We start from the raw sequence: 19,856 nt of genomic DNA on the forward strand, positions 1-19,856 counted from the left end.
GCACACCATTTTGATTTGTCTTTAGTTCCGGATGGTTTATCATTCTTCCTGGGCCACCTAGCTTTTTCACCTAGATTCTGCATTGCAAGGATTAGTTCATGATTATCAACGGAAAAACAATATTCTGAGATTGGAGGATAATCTTCATCATCCTCTTCTTGGTCAACAGCATGCACATTCTGGTTCTCATTTCTATGGTAGGATTTGAATTTGTTGTTCTTGAAGGAGGATCCTTGCTTCTCCTGTTTTGAGGATCCTACTTGTCTCTCCTGGATCCTCTTGTCATCCTCTAGCCGGATGAACCTGAGTGCCCGAGTTCTTACTTCATCTAAATTCCTGCATGGTGTCATAACAAGATCATCATAGAATAATGAATCCTTAAGCAGTCCCATTTTGAAGGCTTCAACAGCCGTAGCCATATCCAGGTTGGGAATGTCCAAGGATTCTTTACTAACTTTAGTTATGTAATCCCTTAATGATTCATTATGACTTTGAGTTACTCTATATAAATCACTGGTTAATCTTTCAAATTTTCTACTACAGGAGAATTGGTTATTGAATAAATTAACTAAATTAGCAAATGAAGTAATAGAGTAAGGGGGAAGACTTAGCAGCCACTTAAGAGTTGATCCAGTAAGAGTGGATCCAAATCCTTTACATAGGCATGCTTCTTTCAGCTTTTCTGGGATAGGATTGATTTCCATCCTCTCCCTGTATTGTGCTATGTGCTCCTCTGGATCCGTTGTACCATCATACAGCTTCATAGTAGGGATATGGAACCTTTTGGGTACCTCTGCATCACAAATTGGTGGTGCAAAGCGAGATACCTTGTGGCTTCCATCTGCAATCTCTGGGATAGGTTTGACTACCCCTGGAACACTTGAGATCATATCTTTTAGCTTCTGCAATTCCCTGGCCATAGCATGATTGACACCTGTATCCTGCATGAATCCATGGTTAGTAGTAAGATGATTATTTAAAGTGTTACCTCCCATTGAGTTCAAGTTAGTGAATCCATATTGCTGGGATTCGGAGATAACGGAGGGACCAGTGGAAGCAATGGTCTGCATTGGAATGAAGTCCCCTTGATGGACATCTAGACTTCCTGTTTGCAAACTTTTTAGGGATCCTGGCATCTGGAAGGATCCCGGTATCTGGAAGGATCCTGGTATCTGGGATGATCCTGGAACGAAGGAGGATCCTTGAACCTGGGATGATCCTGGAACAAAGTAGGATCCTTGAAACTGCTGTGTTCCCGGATAGGCTCCTGAATTCATGAAGGATCCCATATGCTGGGGATAGGATCCTGCCGGCTGAAAGTGTGAGCTTGATGCCTGAGTCATTGCTGTCGATCCGAGGTGCAATCCTCTTGATTCTCCCACAATTTGCACGTCTGGAATTCCTGATGGCTGAGAAGTAATCATTGGAGTATCAAAGCTCAAGGATTTGGGCATTAGTGGGGAATGATCCTCTGTCGTTTTCTTCTGTCTTTTGAGATCTCCAATTTCCCTGAGGATCCTTTCATTAGTTTCATCCTGCCGCCGCATACGATCCTTCATCTGCAAAATCAAAGTAAATACATCACTAGTACTGGGAATATAAGAATTCATAGCAGAAGGAGATGGAGTTTTAGAGTTAGTAGGAGTTTGTCTCTTCTCAGCATTCTTCTGGGATCCTGCCGGTGGTGGAGGCAGAATGTTCTGGGACGAGGTGACTGCAGACATTGCCGTGGACATGTTTTTCAATGACGAAGCCATGTAATTCATGGAAATGATTTCGAACAAAAGGTTTTCTTATGAATGAAGCACCAATTGCCCCACGGTGGGCGCCAAACTGTTTTGGTCAAAAATCACACAAGGATAATGTAACCAAACTTTATGTAAACGGGGTATGATGCTTGGTTAATTATAAAAGTAAAGGATCACTTTTGTGAGAAATATGCAAAGACACAATGATTTATACGAGGAAAAAGCCCTTGATCAATGTATGATCTCCGGCATAAAAAACCTCGGGTGATGGCAACTACCGATCACCAAACTTCAATATAAGACAAATAGTTACAACTTTGGATGATAATGAGCTGAGTACAAGGATCACTATAGTTTCGAGTGTCTAAGCGTGTGAGAGTTGTGTCGTGTCTCCTTCCGAATGAAGAAGAGTGTTATATATACAAGTGTAGGTGACCTATTTTAGGTAAAAAGACTAATAATCAGCTCATTACCCCTTTAGAAATAAAAGACAATCTAGCCTAAATTGCCGCCCTTAAATCAAGCTAAGTTTCCATATCCTTTGCAACGTCTATCTCCGATTAAGCTAATGCCATAATTGTGAAGACGCGTCCCTTGGTTATGATGCTAAGAGCGTATCCTGCTAGATGTTCCTGCAAGATAACATTGTATTAAACGAAGGTAACCGTTAGCATGAGGATCCTAAAATGGTCCATGATCCTGATCCTGAAGTCCTGCTGAGGATCACTGTCTGCCAAAGAAACAAGGATCACCGGTTAGGATCACGTGTAAGGATCATGTATAATAAAAATCCAGCCCTAACAGTTACCATATATCCTAAGAATTTACCTGCTTTAACACCAAAGTGACATTTTGAAGGATTAAGCTTCATGTTATAATTATCAAGGATATCAAATGCTTCCTCCAAGTCCCTTAGGTGATCCTCAGCTTTTTTGGATTTCACCACCATATCGTCTATGTATACTTCCATAGTTTGTCCAATTTGATCTTTGAACATCATATTCACCAGCCTTTGATATGTTGCACCTGCATTTCTTAATCCAAAAGGCATAGCAATATAACAATATAAACCGGTTGGGGTCATAAAAGCCGTATCCTCTTGGTCAGATGGTTCCATCTGAATTTGTTGGAATCCAGATGATGCATCCATAAAGGTTAACAGTTCATGACCCGCCGTTGCATCCACCATGGAGTCAATGTGGGGTAATGGGAAAGGATCCTTGGGACATGCCTTATTCAAATCAGTGAAATCGACACATACCCTCCACTTTCCATTTTTCTTTTGAACAACAACCACATTGGCCAGCCATTTTGGATACTTCACTTCTCTGATCATACCTGCTCGTAGTAATTGTTAGGGCTGGATTTTTATCATACGTGATCCTAACCAGTGATCCTTGTTTCTTTGGCAGACAGTGATCCTCAGCAGGACTTCAGGATCAGGATCATGGACCATTGAAAAGATCCTCATGCTAATAGTTACCTTCGTGTAATACAACATTATTTTGCAGGAACATCTAGCAGGATACGCTCTTAGCATCATAATCAAGGGACGCGTCTTCACAATTATAGCATGAGCTTAATCAAAGATGGACGTTGCAAAGGATATGGAAACTTAGCTTGATTTAAGGGCGGCAATTTAGGCTAGATTGTCTTTTATTTCTAAAGGGGTAATGAGCTGATTATTAGTCTTTTTACCTAAAATAGGTCACCTACACTTGTATAAATACCACTCTTCCTCATTCGGAAGAACACACGACGACATACAACGCAACTCTCACACACTTAGACACTCGAAACAATAGTGATCCTTGTACTCAGCTCATTATCATCCGAAGTTGTAACCATTTTGTTCTTATATTGAAGTTTGGTGATCGGTAGTTGCCATCACCCGAGGTTTTTTATGCCGGAGATCATATATTGATCAAGGGCTTTTTCCTCGTATAAATCATTGTGTCTTTGCATCTCTATCACGAAAGTGATCCTTTACTTTTATAATTAACCAAGCATCATACCCCGTTTACATAAAGTTTGGTTACATTATCCTTGTGTGATTTTTGACCAAAACAGTTTGGCGCCCACCGTGGGGCAATTGGTGCTTCATTCACAAGAAAACCTTTTTTTCGAAATCATTTCATAGAATTACATGGCTTCATCATTGAAAAACATGTCCACGGCAGTGTCTGCAGTCACCTCGTCCCAGAACATTCTGCCTCCACCACCGGCAGGATCCCAGAAGAATGCTGAGAAGAGACAAACTCCTACTAATTCTAAAACTCCATCTCCTTCTGCTATGAATTCTTATATTCCCAGTACTAGTGATGTATTTACTTTGATTTTGCAGATGAAGGATCGTATGCAGCGGCAGGATGAAACTAATGAAAGGATCCTTAGGGAAATTGGAGATCTCAAAAGACAAAGGAGAACGGCAGAGGATCATTCTCCACTGATGCCCAAATCCTTGAGCTTTGATACTCCAATGATTACTTCTCAGCCATCAGGAATTCCAGACGTGCAAATCATGGGAGAATCAAGAGGATTGCACCACGGATCGACAGCAATGACTCAGGCATTAGGCTCACACTTCCAGCCGGCAGGATCCTACCCCCATCATTTGGGATCCTTCATGAATCCGGGAGCCTATCCGGGGGCACAGCAGTTTCAAGGATCCTACTTTGTTCCAGGATCATTCCAGGGCCAAGGATCCTCCTTTGTTCCAGGATCATCCCAGGTTCAAGGATCCTCCTTCGTTCCAGGATCATCCCAGACACCAGGATCCTTCCAGATGCCAGGGTCCCTAAAAAGTTTGCAAACAGGAAGTCTAGATGTCCATCAAGGGGACTTCATTCCAATGCAGACCATTGCTTCCACTGGTCCCTCCGTTGTTCCAGAATCCCAGCAATATGGATTCCCTAACTTGAACCCAATGGGAGGTAACACTTTAAATAATTATCCTACCACTAACCATGGATTCATGCAGGATACAGGTACCAATCATGCTATGGCCAGGGAGTTGCAGAAGCTAAAAGATATGATCTCAAGTGTTCCAGGGGTAGTCAAGCCTATCCCAGAGATTGCAGATGGAAGCCACAAGGTATCTCGCTTTGCACCACCAATTTGTGATGCAGAGGTACCCAAAGGGTTCCATATCCCTACTATGAAGCTGTATGATGGTACAACGGATCCAGAGGAGCACATAGCACAATACAGGGAAAGGATGGAGATCAATCCTATCCCAGAAAAGTTGAAGGAAGCATGCCTATGTAAAGGATTTGGATCCACTCTTACTGGATCAGCTCTTAAGTGGCTGCTAAGTCTTCCCCCCTACTCTATTACTTCATTTGCTAATTTAGTTAATTTATTCAATAACCAATTCTCTTGTAGTAGAAAATTTGAAAGATTAACTAGTGATTTGTACAGGATAACTCAAAATCATAATGAATCATTGAGGGATTATATAACTAAATTTAGTAAGGAATCCTTGGACATTCCCAACTTGGATATGGCTACGGCTGTTGAAGCCTTCAAAATGGGACTGCTTAAGGATTCATTATTCTATGATGATCTTGTTATGACACCATGCAGGAATCTAGATGAAGTAAGAACTCGAGCACTCAGGTTCATCCGGCTAGAGGATGACAAGAGGATCCAGGAGAGACAAGTAGGATCCTCAAAACAGGAGAAGCATGGATCCTCCTTCAAGAGCAATAAGTTCAAATCCTACCATAGAAACGATAACCAGAATGAGCATGCTATTGACCAAGAAGAGGATGATGAAGATTATCCTCCAATCTCAGAATACTGTTTTTCCGTTGATAATCATGAACTGATCCTTGCAATGCAGAATCTAGGTGAAAAGGCTAGATGGCCCAGGAAGAACGATAAACCATCCGGGACTAAAGACAAGTCAAAATGGTGTGCATACCATGAGGATTTCGGGCATCTAACTGAAGAATGCATAGCTTTAAGAAAAGAGATTGGATATCTGTTAAGCAAGGGGCACCTAAAAGAATTGTTGGGAAGAAAAAAGCAAAGGACTCAGGATCCTGAAAGGATCCCTGAAAAGGCTCCAGCACCTCCGGCAAATGCACAAGTGATCAACTTTATTTCCGGAGGATCAGACATCTGTGGTACATCCTTCTCGGCGGCCAAAAGACATGCAAAGGAGTCAAAAATGGATAATGGAGAAAGGCCTATTAGAACATCAAGTGTCTCAGAAGGGAAGACGATTACGTTTGATGAGGATGATCGCATTAACATTCAGGATCCTCATCATGATAGTTTAGTTATCACTCTCTTTATCTCTAACCATTTTGTCCGCAGGATCCTTATCGATGGAGGAAGCTCCGTGAACATTATCCAGCTTGATGTTCTGAAGAAAATGGGTATCCCAGAATCAGACATCACACCAAGATCCTCCGTGCTTGTAGGATTCAGTGGAGAAACGAAGAAAACTCTGGGGGACATCAAACTCCCAATCTACGTGGAAGGACTACATAATTACCAGAAATTTTGCGTTATTGACTGTTTGTCTTGTTGCAATGTTATCCTTGGCAGGCCTTGGATACATGATATGAAAGCAGTCCCATCCACCTACCATCAATGTGTGAAGCTCCCTAGCCCATGGGGAATAATCAAGATCGACAGTGATCAGCAGGAGGCTAAGGATTGTTATACCTCATCCATGAAGCCAACCTCGAAGCCAAGGGAGCAATAGCAATTACAGTATCCTCCGAGGAATGTCTTGGAGGCAAGGGAACAAGATGTGGACGAAATCCTCTTGGATCCTAGTGATCCTGAATCAAAAATCTATATCGGATCAGGGATCCTTGGCAAGATGAAAGAAGACATGATATCCTTCCTCAAGAGAAGAAAGTCTACCTTTGCATGGAAGCATGAAGATATGACAGGTATATCTAAGAATATCATAACTCATAAACTCGGCATTGACAGGTCCATCAAACCAATCCATCAAAAAAGGTGGAAGTTTGCACCAGAAAGGAATGCCATTATCCAAGAAGAAGTAGAGAGACTACTTCGAGCAGGTGCAACATATCAAAGGCTGGTGAATATGATGTTCAAAGATCAAATTGGACAAACTATGGAAGTATACATAGATGATATGGTAGTCAAATCAAAGAAAGCTGAGGATCACCTAAGGGATTTGGAAGAAGCATTTGATATCCTTGATAAATATAACATGAAGCTTAATCCTTCAAAGTGCCACTTTGGTGTTAAGGCAGGTAAATTCCTAGGATATATGGTAACTCAGAGAGGCATTGAAGCAAGTCCGGAGCAAATTAAAGCACTAGTAAACATCAAGTCCCCTGCCAATGCTAAGGATGTGCAAAGGCTAACAGGCAGGATAGCAGCTCTGAACAGGTTCATATCAAAATCCTCAGAAAAATGTAAAGAATTTTACGATATCCTAAGGAAGAACAAGAAGTTTGAATGGACTGAGAAACATGAGAATGCTTTACAAGCCCTTAAAGAATATATGTCCTCAGCACCAGCATTATCAAAGCCCGAAAAAGGAGATGTGTTATCCTTATATTTGGCGGTATCCTCAACCGCTGTAAGTGTTGTCCTTGTTAAGGATCACGAAGGTACACAATATCCTATCTACTATGTAAGTAAGAGTTTACTTGATGCCGAATCCAGGTACTCACACCTCGAAAAACTTATTCTTGCATTAATCATGGCATCAACTAAGTTAAGACATTATTTTGAAACCCATACTATTGTTGTTAGAACTAACTTTCCAATTAAGAATGTCCTCAGGAAACCAGAGATGTCAGGAAGAATGGCTAAGTGGGCAGTAAAGCTTAGTGCCCATGATATAAGATATGAGCCAAGAACAGCCATTAAATCCCAAGCACTAGCTGACTTTGTGGCTGATTTCAGTAGTGATCTACAAAAAGAAGCAGAATTGGAGGTCCAACAGCTGGATGAGACCAAGGATCCTTGGATACTACACACTGATGGATCCTCAAATGTCAAGGGCACAGGGCTCGTGATACTACTAAAATCGCCACAGGGGGACATAATACCCCACTCCATAGCCTGTGAGTTCCAAGCAACTAACAATGAGGCTGAATACGAAGCCTTAATTGCTGGCTTACAAATTGCTAAGGATATGGGGGTGAAGTATCTTAAAGTATATGTAGACTCATTGTTGATCACTAATCACTTTAATGGATCCTATGCTGTTAAAGGTGAAAAACTAACCAAATATTTAGAGATAGTCAAAGAATTGGCACTCTCTTTTGTCTCTTTCAGCTTGACACAGGTACCAAGGGAGGAGAACACAGAGGCTGATGCATTGGCCAACCTAGGATCATCCTTGAAGATTCCAGAAGATATAAGTATCCCTATCATCCATATCCTGGCTCCTGCTATTGAAAATCAGATAGCCATGGAAATAGAAGAGGATACTGAAGTGACCCCCAGTGAAGAAGCTCAATCTTATTCAGGATCATGGATCTCACCAATCGTGAGATACTTGCAACACGGGGAGATCCCAATGGAAGAAAATCCTAGAGCTTTCAGGATTAAGGTATCTCAATTCACAATTTTGAATAATGTATTATATAAGCGATCTCTTGCAGGACCATATTTGAGATGTATTGAGGATCCTGAAATCGAAGAAGTATTGAAAGATTTCCACGAAGGAGATTGTGGAAACCACACTGGGGGCAGAGCATTGTTCTCAAGGATCCTTAGAACAGGATACTACTGGCCAACCATGAAAAGGGATGCTGTAGAGTATACCAAGAAGTGTGATCCTTGCCAAAGACACAGCAATATCCTCCATCAGCCAGCTGAATTCTTACACCCAATACCATCCTCTTGGCCCTTCATGAGATGGGGAATGGATATAGTTGGCAAGCTTCCTAAAGCACCTGGTGGAAAAGTATTTATGCTTGCCATGACTGACTACTTCTCTAAGTGGATAGAAGCTGAAGCCTTTGCTCAAGTCAGAGAAAAGGAAGTCATATCCTTCATTAAAAGAAACATTATAACTAGATTTGGCATTCCCTCCGAAATTGTATGTGATAATGGTTCCCAGTTCATTGGAAGCAGAACCACTAACTTTTGTGACAGTTGGGGAATCAAGATGATAACATCAACACCAATTCACCCACAAGCCAATGGTCAAGCAGAATCATCCAACAAAATTATCATCAACAATCTAAAGAAGAAGCTAGGATCCAAAAAAGGGAAATGGGCAGAGGAGTTACCTTATGTGCTATGGGCTGATAGAACAACTCCCAAGAATGCCACTGGTCAAACACCTTTTTCTTTAGTATTTGGGGCAGAAGCAGTGATCCCAACAGAAATGGTGATCCCAACTGCTAGAACAAGTGCTCGTGATCCTGAAGAAAATGCTGCAATCCTAGCCCAGGATTTGGATACTATTGAGGAAATCAGGGATCTGGCTAGGATAAGGATGGCAAGCTACCAACAAAGAATGGCTGGTGCTTACAACAAAAATGTAAGAATAAGGAAGTTCCAAGTCGGAGATATGGTGTTGAGAAAAGCATTTCAAAATACTATCAATCCTGCTGACGGGAAGTTATCACCAAAATGGGAAGGCCCCTACTTGATTGAAGCTGAAGCAGGAAAGGGGGCATACAGGTTGTTAACCATGGAAGGAAACTTGTTACCAAGAGCCTGGAATGCTGTTCACTTAAAGAAATATTTCATGTGACCATGATCCTTCAGGCATGTGATCCATATATTGAAGTATCCTTAAAGGATCCCGGTGATATCAGTGATCCTTACTCTGGTAACGTGCTTATCCTACAACTATTACATTTTCTTACTTTTTACCCAAGGATAAGGATCATGTATCCTTCGTCCTCTACTCACAAACCATTTGAGTTATGATACTTCAGGTATCTTCAGCATATCGTCAAAGATCTTAAAAAGCACCGCAGATCCTTGGGTCCAACCCCAGTTATCCTTGGGATTATCCCCAGTTTCCGCCAGCAGCGCACGATGATCCTGATATAGTTCACGTCTTTGGGACCAGTACCCACTTCCGGGGCTGACAACCTCATCGTACTGGCTATATCTAGGATCCTACGTATAATGGTAGACGTACCATACATCCGTTCCTAAGGTTTCTAACGTTTTCACGTTAGCTAAGGTTTTGACATTTTCATGTCACTAAGTTTGGATAGTCGCCAGTAAGGGCCATACTCCAGTTTACATACGATCCTTTGGGCTTGTCCCCAGTCATCCTTTGGGCTTGTCCCCAGTTATCCTTTGGGCTTGTCCCCAGTGATCCTCCGGGATCATTCTCGTATATTCCTTTGGGCATGTCCCCAGTTACTAATTTATTTTTTACATTGGCTTAGCCCCAAGTTATGTTTCATTTTTCAGGATTGTCAAAGTTAAAACACATAAGGATCCTTAATCCTTATTGTCCATCAAAATCTTATCTACGATTGTCTCGATTGAAGGTTAGGATCCTAACTTGGATCCTCAGGTATGATCCTTGACTATTTTTGATTATACTCGTTATCCTAACCAATCCTTACACTTTGACAACCGAACCTATGATCCTTGAACTAAAGTACTTTGAGAATCTTCAATATGAGGATATTTGATCTAGGATCATATCCTAAATTTATTAAGCATATTTTTAACTCTTGTCACTTTAACAAATATACTACAAAAACAATTGAAAAACAAGAAGATAATTAAAGGATAACAACACGAGATAAGCCAGAAAAATTAAGGTTATATTATTAACAAAAGGATCTTTAACCCTTTCAAAAAAGTTGTCAAAATTGCCAACCCACATTTCTACCAGCAAAACGTGGCCCGTCCACATGGGTTGGCAAAGGGTGTCCATTGTCTATGCGGTCTTAGCATTGTGCAGGAAATTAAAAGCGGCAGGATCACAAAGGCTTCATCCCCCAAACAGAGGATCCCTCCACCTTTTGCAATCCTACCTATTGTTCGAAGGATCCAGGATCCTTTACCCTAAAAACTATTGTTCGGAGATTACAGACCATAATTGTTCACAAACCATCAACAACCACAAAAAAAACCACTACCAATCCTAAAAAATTGGGCTCCGGCCTAGTCTCGAAATATCCATCATCGCCCAATCCAGCAGCTCACACCTTTGCTGCTCCATCACCACCAGCTTCTCCATCCTGATCCTTCTCAGCATCACCACCTTCCAGCATGGGGATCCCCTCAGCCTCATCCTCATCCTCCAGCTCCGCCGATCTTGCCTTCCAACCCTCCACGTCCCATGAGCTCTTGTCAAAGGCAGGATCCTGAGCCTCCGCAGCCATTTGTAGTTTTATCTTGTACATAGCAGTTGCGGCAGAGACCTTGGCATCCTGGATGATCTCCTGCTTCTCGCCATCCATGTCAATTAGCCGTTGAGCAGCCTCATCCTTTGTAGCCCGGAGCTCCTTCTCAAGATCGGCTATCTTAAGATCTTTTAACACGCCCATTTGTTGGAGGTCGGCGATTTGGCTCTCCTGATCCTCGACGTGGCCAAGGTAGGTCTCAATCTCAGCAAATTTCTGCAAAAGAGAGAAAAGGTAAGTTCAGGATCAGGTGATCCTCAAAAAAAAAGCAGGATATACAAGCAGGATATTTGAGAAGGATAACCAACAGGGGCAATGATCCTTACCTCATTGACATAGTCAAGGAACTGTTGGCGGATCAGGGGAAATCCTTGAAGATCCTCAGGAGCCTTCCTCTTCTTCCCCTTACCTCTAACAGGTGCTTTAGGAGCTGAAGCAGAGGGACTGGCAATAGAAGCCTTCTTTCGTGAAGACTTGACGTTGGCAAGTTCATCAATCCCGAACTTGGAGGCAGACTTGGCAGATTTGGCAGACTTCCCAACACCTACACAATCAAAACAAGATAAGTTCCCTTACTAATTAAACAATCTAGCATATAACTTACTTTTTACAAGGATACTTACTTGACATAGTGGCAGATGCGGAGGATACTTCCTGTGAATCTTGGACGGAGACTTGGAAACTTCTGACCTCAGGATTGAGCTTTTTAAAAGCTAAGACTCTTTCTCTTGCAGCAGGGGTTAACTTAAGATAAGCAATGGATATAGCTGCACAAAAAATAAAAAAGACGTTAGTGATCCTCATCGTATGAGACAAGTCTGATAGTGATCCTTCCAGGATCCTCTACCCTACCATGAGTGGCCCATTCCTTGGGCAGATCCTTCCCATCTGGGATGGCATCCCTTCTAACAAAGAAAAAGCGACGCTTCCAGTTTGTTTCATTCTTAGTAACCTTGAAGACAGGGTGATCCTCCCCAGCTTTCTGTTTTAGCAGATATCGGCAAGAACCGAACGTGGTAAGATCATAAAATGCGGCCAACTCTGCCATCCCCAAATCAATTCCCTTCTGCTCGATGATCCTCTCGAAGGTATATAGGACCCTCCAGATCATCGGCATAGCTTGGATATAAGATATGTCGGTTAAAGAAAAGAAGGATTGGGTGAAGGCTGGAAAAGGATACGAATACCCTATGGTGAACGGAGTAGCAGGAAAGGCCACCCAAACGTCTGAAACAAAGTCGCTCAAAGCAGTAGGTGTGAAGGATTTGAAAACAGCATTCGCCGGAAAGCAATGACGAATCCTGTCTACATGAGCATCAGTAAAACAACATCTCTCCGTAGGAGAGTCCTTGATGATCCCTTGGCTTTTTAGGGGACTGCTCTTCTTGGAATCCTTATGTGGAGAATTTCGAAGCAACATACTCGTGGTGGAACAGAAACAGAGTAAAAGCAGAAAAAACAGAGCAAGAGAAGGAAGAAAAGAAAGAAAGAAGAAGAGAGTACCTGGTCAATCTTCGGTAGCGATTATAAAGGGAAGATATCTCGAATTTAAATGCAGAGTGATCCTAACCCTATCTCCTATTTATAATCATGATTTGCAGGGATTGTCACATCTATGAAGTAAGGGTTGCAACGGCTAGTTCGATATTAACGGCTAGTTATCCGAGTCATTCGTTGCAGATAAGATCAAAGCAAAATATAACTCATTTATTTACAATAAACTCCTTATATTTTGGGGGCAATTGTTAGGGCTGGATTTTTATCATACGTGATCCTAACCAGTGATCCTTGTTTCTTTGGCAGACAGTGATCCTCAGCAGGACTTCAGGATCAGGATCATGGACCATTGAAAGGATCCTCATGCTAATAGTTACCTTCGTGTAATACAACATTATTTTGCAGGAACATCTAGCAGGATACGCTCTTAGCATCATAATCAAGGGACGCGTCTTCACAATTATAGCATGAGCTTAATCAAAGATGGACGTTGCAAAGGATATGGAAACTTAGCTTGATTTAAGGGCGGCAATTTAGGCTAGATTGTCTTTTATTTCTAAAGGGGTAATGAGCTGATTATTAGTCTTTTTACATAAAATAGGTCACCTACACTTGTATAAATACCACTCTTCCTCATTCGGAAGAACACATGACGACATACAACGCAACTCTCACACACTTAGACACTCGAAACAATAGTGATCCTTGTAATCAGCTCATTATCATCCGAAGTTGTAACCATTTTGTTCTTATATTGAAGTTTGGTGATCGGTAGTTGCCATCACCCGAGGTTTTTTATGCCGGAGATCATATATTGATCAAGGGCTTTTTCCTCGTATAAATCATTGTGTCTTTGCATCTCTATCACGAAAGTGATCCTTTACTTTTATAATTAACCAAGCATCATACCCCGTTTACATAAAGTTTGGTTACATTATCCTTGTGTGATTTTTGACCAAAACAGTAATCTTTCTACCTCTTCCTGGATAATGGCATTTCTTTCTGGTGCAAACTTCCTCCTTTTTTGATGGATCGGTTGAACTGACCTGTCAATGCCAAGTTTATGAGTGATAATATCCTTAGATATACCTGTCATATCCTCACGTTTCCATGCAAAGGTAGATTTTCTTCTTTTGAGGAAGGATACTATGTCTTCTTTCATTTTATCAAGGATCCCTGATCCGATGTAGATCTTGGATTCAGGATCATCAGGATCCAAGAGGATTTCGTCCACATCCTGCTCTCTTGCCTCCAAGACACCCCTTGGAGGATACTTTAATTGCTATTGCTCCCTTGATTTCGAGGCTGGTTTCATTGATGAGGTGTAACAATCCTTAGCCTCCTGTTGATCACTATCGATCTTGATTATTCCCCATGGGCTAGGGAGCTTCACGCATTGATGTAGGTGGATGGGACTGCCTTCATATCGTGTATCCATGGCCTGCCTAGGATAACATTGCAGCAAGACAAACAGTCAATAACACAAAATTTTTGATAATTATGTAATCCTTCCACGTAAATTGGGAGTTTGATGTCCCCCAGGGTTTTCTTAGTTTCGCCACTAAATCCCACGAGCACGGAGGATCTTGGTGTGATATCTGATTCAGGGATACCCATTTTCTTCAGAACATCAAGCTGGATAATGTTTACCGAACTTCCTCCGTCAATAAGGATCCTGCGGACAAAATGGTTAGAAATAAAAAGAGTAATAACTAAACTATCATGATGAGGATCCTGGATGTTAATTCTATCATCCTCATCAAAGGTTATGATTTTTCCTTCCGAGACACTTGATGTTCGAATAGGTCTTTCTCCGTTATCCATTTTAGCTTCCTTTGCATGCCTTTTAGCTGCTGAGAAGGATGTACCACAGATGTCTGATCCTCCAGATATAAAGTTGATCACTTGTGCATCTACTGGAGGAGCTGGAGCTTTCTCAGGGATCCTTTCAGGATCCTGAGTCCTTTGCTTTTTTCTTCCTAACAATTCTTTCAAATGCCCCTTGCTCAGCAGATATCCAATTTCCTTTCCTAATGCGATGCATTCCTCTGTCAAATGCCCCAAAATCTTCATGGTATGCACACCACTTTGATTTATCTTTAGTTGCGGCTGTTTTGTCATTTTTTCTGGGCCATCTGGCCTTTTCTCCTAGATTCTGCATTGCAAGGATTAGTTCATGATTATCAACGGAAAAACAGTATTCCGGAATTGGAGGATAATCTTCATCATCCTCTTCTTGGTCTACAGCATGCACATTCTGATTGTCAGTTCTGTTATAGGATTTGAATTTGTTGCTTTTGAAAGAGGATCCTTGCTTCTCTTGTTTTGAGGATCCTACTTGTCTCTCCTGGATCCTCTTGTCATCCTCTAGCCGGATGAACCTGAGTGCCCGAGTCCTTACTTCGTCTAGGTTCCTGCATGGTGTCATAACAAGATCATCATAGAACAATGAATCCTTAAGTAATCCCATCTTGAAGGCCTCAACAGCTGTGGCCACATCCAAGTTAGGAATGTCCAAGGATTCTTTACTAAATTTGGTTATATAATCCCTTAATGATTCATTATGACCCTGAGTTATCCTATATAAATCACTAGTCAATCGTTCAAATTTTCTGCTACAAAAAAATTGATTATTGAATAAGTTAACTAAATTAGCAAACGAAGTAATAGAGTAAGGGGGAAGACTTAGCAGCCATTTAAGAGCTGATCCAGTAAGAGTGGATCCAAATCCCTTGCACAGGCATGCTTCCTTTAACCTTTCTGGAATAGGATTGATCTCCATCCTCTCCCTGTATTGTGCTATGTGCTCCTCAGGATCCGTTGTACCATCATACAGCTTCATAGTAGGGATATGGAATCTTTTGGGTATCTCAGCATCACAAATTGGTGGTGCAAAACGAGATACCTTATGGCTTCCATCTGCAATCTCCGGGATAGGTTTGACTACCCCTGGAACACTTGATATCATATCCTTCAGTTTTTGTAGTTCTCTGGCCATAGCATGATTGATACCTGTATCCTGCATGAATCCATGGTTAGTGGTAAGAGAATTATTAAAAGTGGTACCTCCCATCGGGTTCAAGTTAGGAACATTGGATGTGAATCCATATTGCTGGGATTCTGGGATGATTGATGGACCAGTGGAAGCAATGGACTGCATCGGAATAAAATCTCCTTGATGGACATCTGGACTTCCTGTTTGCAAATTCTTCAAGGATCCTGGCATCTGAAGGGATCCCTGAATATGGGATGATCCTGGAACTAAGGAGGATCCTTGAACCTGGGATAATCATGGAACGAAGGAGGATCCTTGAACCTGGGATAATCTTGGAACGAAGGAGGGTCCTGAGTTCATGAAGGATCCCATATGCTGAGTATAGGATCCTGCCGGTTGGAAATATGATCCTGATGCCTGAGTCACTACTGCTGGGCCGAAATGCACTCCTCTTGATCCACACATGTGTTGAACGTCTGGGACCTCTGATGGCTGAGAAGTAATCATCGGAGTATCAAAATTCAAAGATTTGGGCATTAGTGGGGAATGATCCTCTGCCGTTTTCTTTTGCCTTTTGAGATCTCCGATTTCCTTGAGGATCCTGTCATTAGTTTCATCCTGCTGCTGCATACGATCCCTCATCTGCAAAATCAAAGTAAATATATCACTAGTACTGGGAATAGAAGAAGTTAGAGCAGAAGATGATGGTTTAGAGGAGATAGGAGTTGGTCTCTTCTCAGCATTTTTCTGAGATCCAGCTGGTGGTGGAGGCAAAGGTGGAATGCCATTAGATGAATTGACTGCAGACATCGCTGTGGAAGTATTCTTCAACGATGAAGCCATGCAACACTTCCGGAATGATCACCAACAGAAAAACTTTCTTATGAATGAAACACCAATTGCCCCACGGTGGGTGCCAAACTGTTTTGGTCAAAAATCACTTAAAGATAATGCAGCCAAACTTTATGTAAACGGGGAATGATGCTTGGTATGATGAACAAAGTGAAGGATCACTCAAATGTAAAATGCACAAGTGACACAAGGATTTATACGAGGAAAAAGCCCTTGATCAATGAATGATCTCCGGCATAAAAAACCCTCGGGTGATGGAAACTACCGATCACCAAACTTTAATATAACAAATAGTGGTTACAACTTCGGATGGTAACGAGCTAGGTACAAGGATCACTATAGTATCCTATGCTAAAGCGTGTGAGAAGTGTGTTGTGTCTTCCAAATGCTGAAGAGTGCAATTTATACAAGTGTGTGTGGTTGTATTTTAGGCAAATCACCTAACTACTAGCTCGTTACCCCTTTAGAAATAGAAGTAAATTTAGCCTAATTAATTGCCCTTGAATTGTGCTGAGTTTCCATATTCTCCATAACGTCCATCTTTGATTATGCATGTGCGAAATTAGCGTGACAGATTCCTTGTTTACGTTGCTAAGACCTGGTCCAACTCGTAATTCCTGCAAAACAACATTAAATCCAAAGAGAACAATCGTTAGTATGAGGATCCTTAGGATGATCCATGATCCTGATCCTGGAGCTCTTTTGAGGATCACTATCTGCCAAAGAAACAAGGATCACTTGTTAGGATACCAAGTAAGGATCATAGGTCATAAAAATCCAGCCCTAACAGCGACTTCGACAGAAAACGACTTAGGTAATGTATAGCGTGTACAACTTAACAAAGATTCAAATTCTAAGGACACAAAGCTTTTGTCCGCACCAGTATAATACAGTATCGAAGCATAAAGATTATTAACGAGAAACGTACCATTAACGACGTCATTGTCGTTGCGCGTCTAATTCGCGTTGATGTTGAAAGCTCGTCCTCTAGCGGGTTGTTGTTGCTCTTGGTTCCATTGCGGGCACTTAGGACGGAGATGAGTAGTATCCCCACATTTGAAACAAGCTCTAACTGGCTTGGTGTTTTGCTGAGCTGGCTGAGCTTGTTGAGCTTGTGGTGTGGGGTTATTCTTGCAATAGGCGGTGTTATGGCCGAAACGATTGCAGTTGGTACAATGGCGATTGTTAACATTGGTAGGATGGTGAAAATTGCAAGTATTGGCTTCCGTTCGTTTGCAAGTGAAGCAGGGTTAGGTTGTAAGGCATGAGGGTTTCGCAGATAATAACCGCATAATTCTGACTAGAAGCCTACTACTTCTTGTTCTGGTTATTTTTGGCTGATGAGGAGGGTTCAACAGTGGCTTGGTGCATGTTCTTCGAGGAAGCCTTTTCAGAGTTCCTACAAAGGACGATGTTGCTGTTAAGGCGAGCAGCCAAACGGTAGGTTTCTTCTATGGTTGTTGGAAGAGCAGCTTCCATAAGGTTCATGAAGGAATCGGGGCAGCAATGGATGTACTAGTTGATTTGCTTTTCAGGTGTATCAACCTGGCTAGGACAGAGAATGCTAAGTTGCTTGAAACGCGTGGTTAAGCCATCGTTATCGTCGTCGACTTATTTCAGGAACCAAAACTCATGCTCCAACTTCCTGAGCTCGTGGGGAGGGCAGAATTCTTCCCTCATGATTCTTTTTAGTTCATTCCATGGCAGAGCATGGGCGACATCTTCTCCTCTTATGCCTCGCTCAAAGGTCCACCAGTCCAGGGCCTTTGAGCGAAACACCCCAGTAGCGTTTTGGGTCTGTAACTCGTCACGACAACCACTCTGACAGAAAGCAATTTCCATAGCATCAAACCAAGTGAGCAACGCTGTGGCACCATCCTTGCTCGAAAATTCCAGGGGTTTGCAAGCCATAAATTGCTTGAAGAGGAATGGCGCTTTAGGTTGCTCGACCTTGGACTCGACAGAACCCTGCTCGATGGAGGGTTGAATCTTACTCACGATATCGGGAATGACTCAGGCCATTTGGTCGGCCATTTGTTCAGCGATTAAACCCACTAACTCTTGTTTGGAGATGGAGTCGGAGTTGTTGGAGTTCTTCTTTGAGCCTGATTTAGACTTCTTGGCTTTCTTGGAGGATCCAGAGTTTGGCAAAGACATCTAGAGATTCAAAAGGAATGAATAGGGTGAGACTTGATCATAATGTCTGTTTAAGAAAAATCATTTTCATGAAATGAATCACATAGTATAAAGTGTCACATAGCATAAAAGGGTTTTAATTGTTTCACATAGCACAAAATGTTCAAGTTGTATCACATAGCATAATCATGGATTCCACATAGCATAACATGAATTTCACATAGCACAATCATGAATAATGCAAGCATCGTAAATTTAGTTTGTTCACAAGAGATTATTATTGTTTTTTATTACGATAAACATGCGAAATGTGTAACAGTTTTGAAATGAATGAAGTAACGAGTTTAAAAATCACATATAAATTGAGATAACATAAAAAAGAGGCTCAATAAAACATTGGATTGTTTCGGGTAGAGAAACGTCGACTATTCCAAAGTGGGTCGAAAGTCCTTTCGAATTAGAGAAAATGTGCTTTGGCCTATAGGTAAGATACTCTCGTCAAGAAGCGATTAACGGTATCTTACCCTTCCAGTTACTACACGTCTCTAATCGACCGAAACAATCGGGACTTTGGGGAGATTGAAAATCGAGTAATGGGACTTAATCGACAAGATGCGGGTTTCACCCCTAACTTGATGATTTCGTACCCTAAATGTGGTTGGTACTTGTCGGGTTAAAATATAATTTTGACACTTTGACGAGGGTTCACTAGAATTGAAATGGAAATTACCATTAAGTTGTGGATTTCACTCCTAGCTTAATGATGTAATTTCGTGCAAAATAGTTTAAGGTAGAATGAGAGTCGTTTACCAAATTGTGGGTTTCACGCCAATTTTGGTAAAGTCGTCTTGTTTATGTTACGAGTGTCTTCAAATAATCAAAAGTGTATTCATGTTAGCCTTAGGAAAGGCATGTAAGTTTAACAAACAAGAAGTGTTGCTAGGAAGCATGTAAGGTAGAATGCATAAGTTGTAAACAACAAATAAGAGTCAAAGTTCCTAAAACTATAGACTAGGGCAAAGCATTCCTACTTATTCCTAATTCTATATAGTTATGGCTCGTATACCAATCTGTCACACCCCAACCGATGGCGGAAACATCGGGATGATACTAAAACGAGATTGCAAGAAACTTCATAACACTATGTGACAATAATAATTTAATTCAAATTTCATTTCAAGACTAGATTGTTATACAAGATTCAAATACAAGAAATAACATTGTCTCAAAACAAACATAACATTTAAAATAGATAAATTAATCTAGGTGTGTATCTAAGTCCACCTAAATCTT

Source organism: Helianthus annuus, chromosome 16 (genome assembly GCF_002127325.2).
Source record: "Helianthus annuus cultivar XRQ/B chromosome 16, HanXRQr2.0-SUNRISE, whole genome shotgun sequence".
Taxonomy (NCBI): Eukaryota; Viridiplantae; Streptophyta; class Magnoliopsida; order Asterales; family Asteraceae; genus Helianthus; species Helianthus annuus.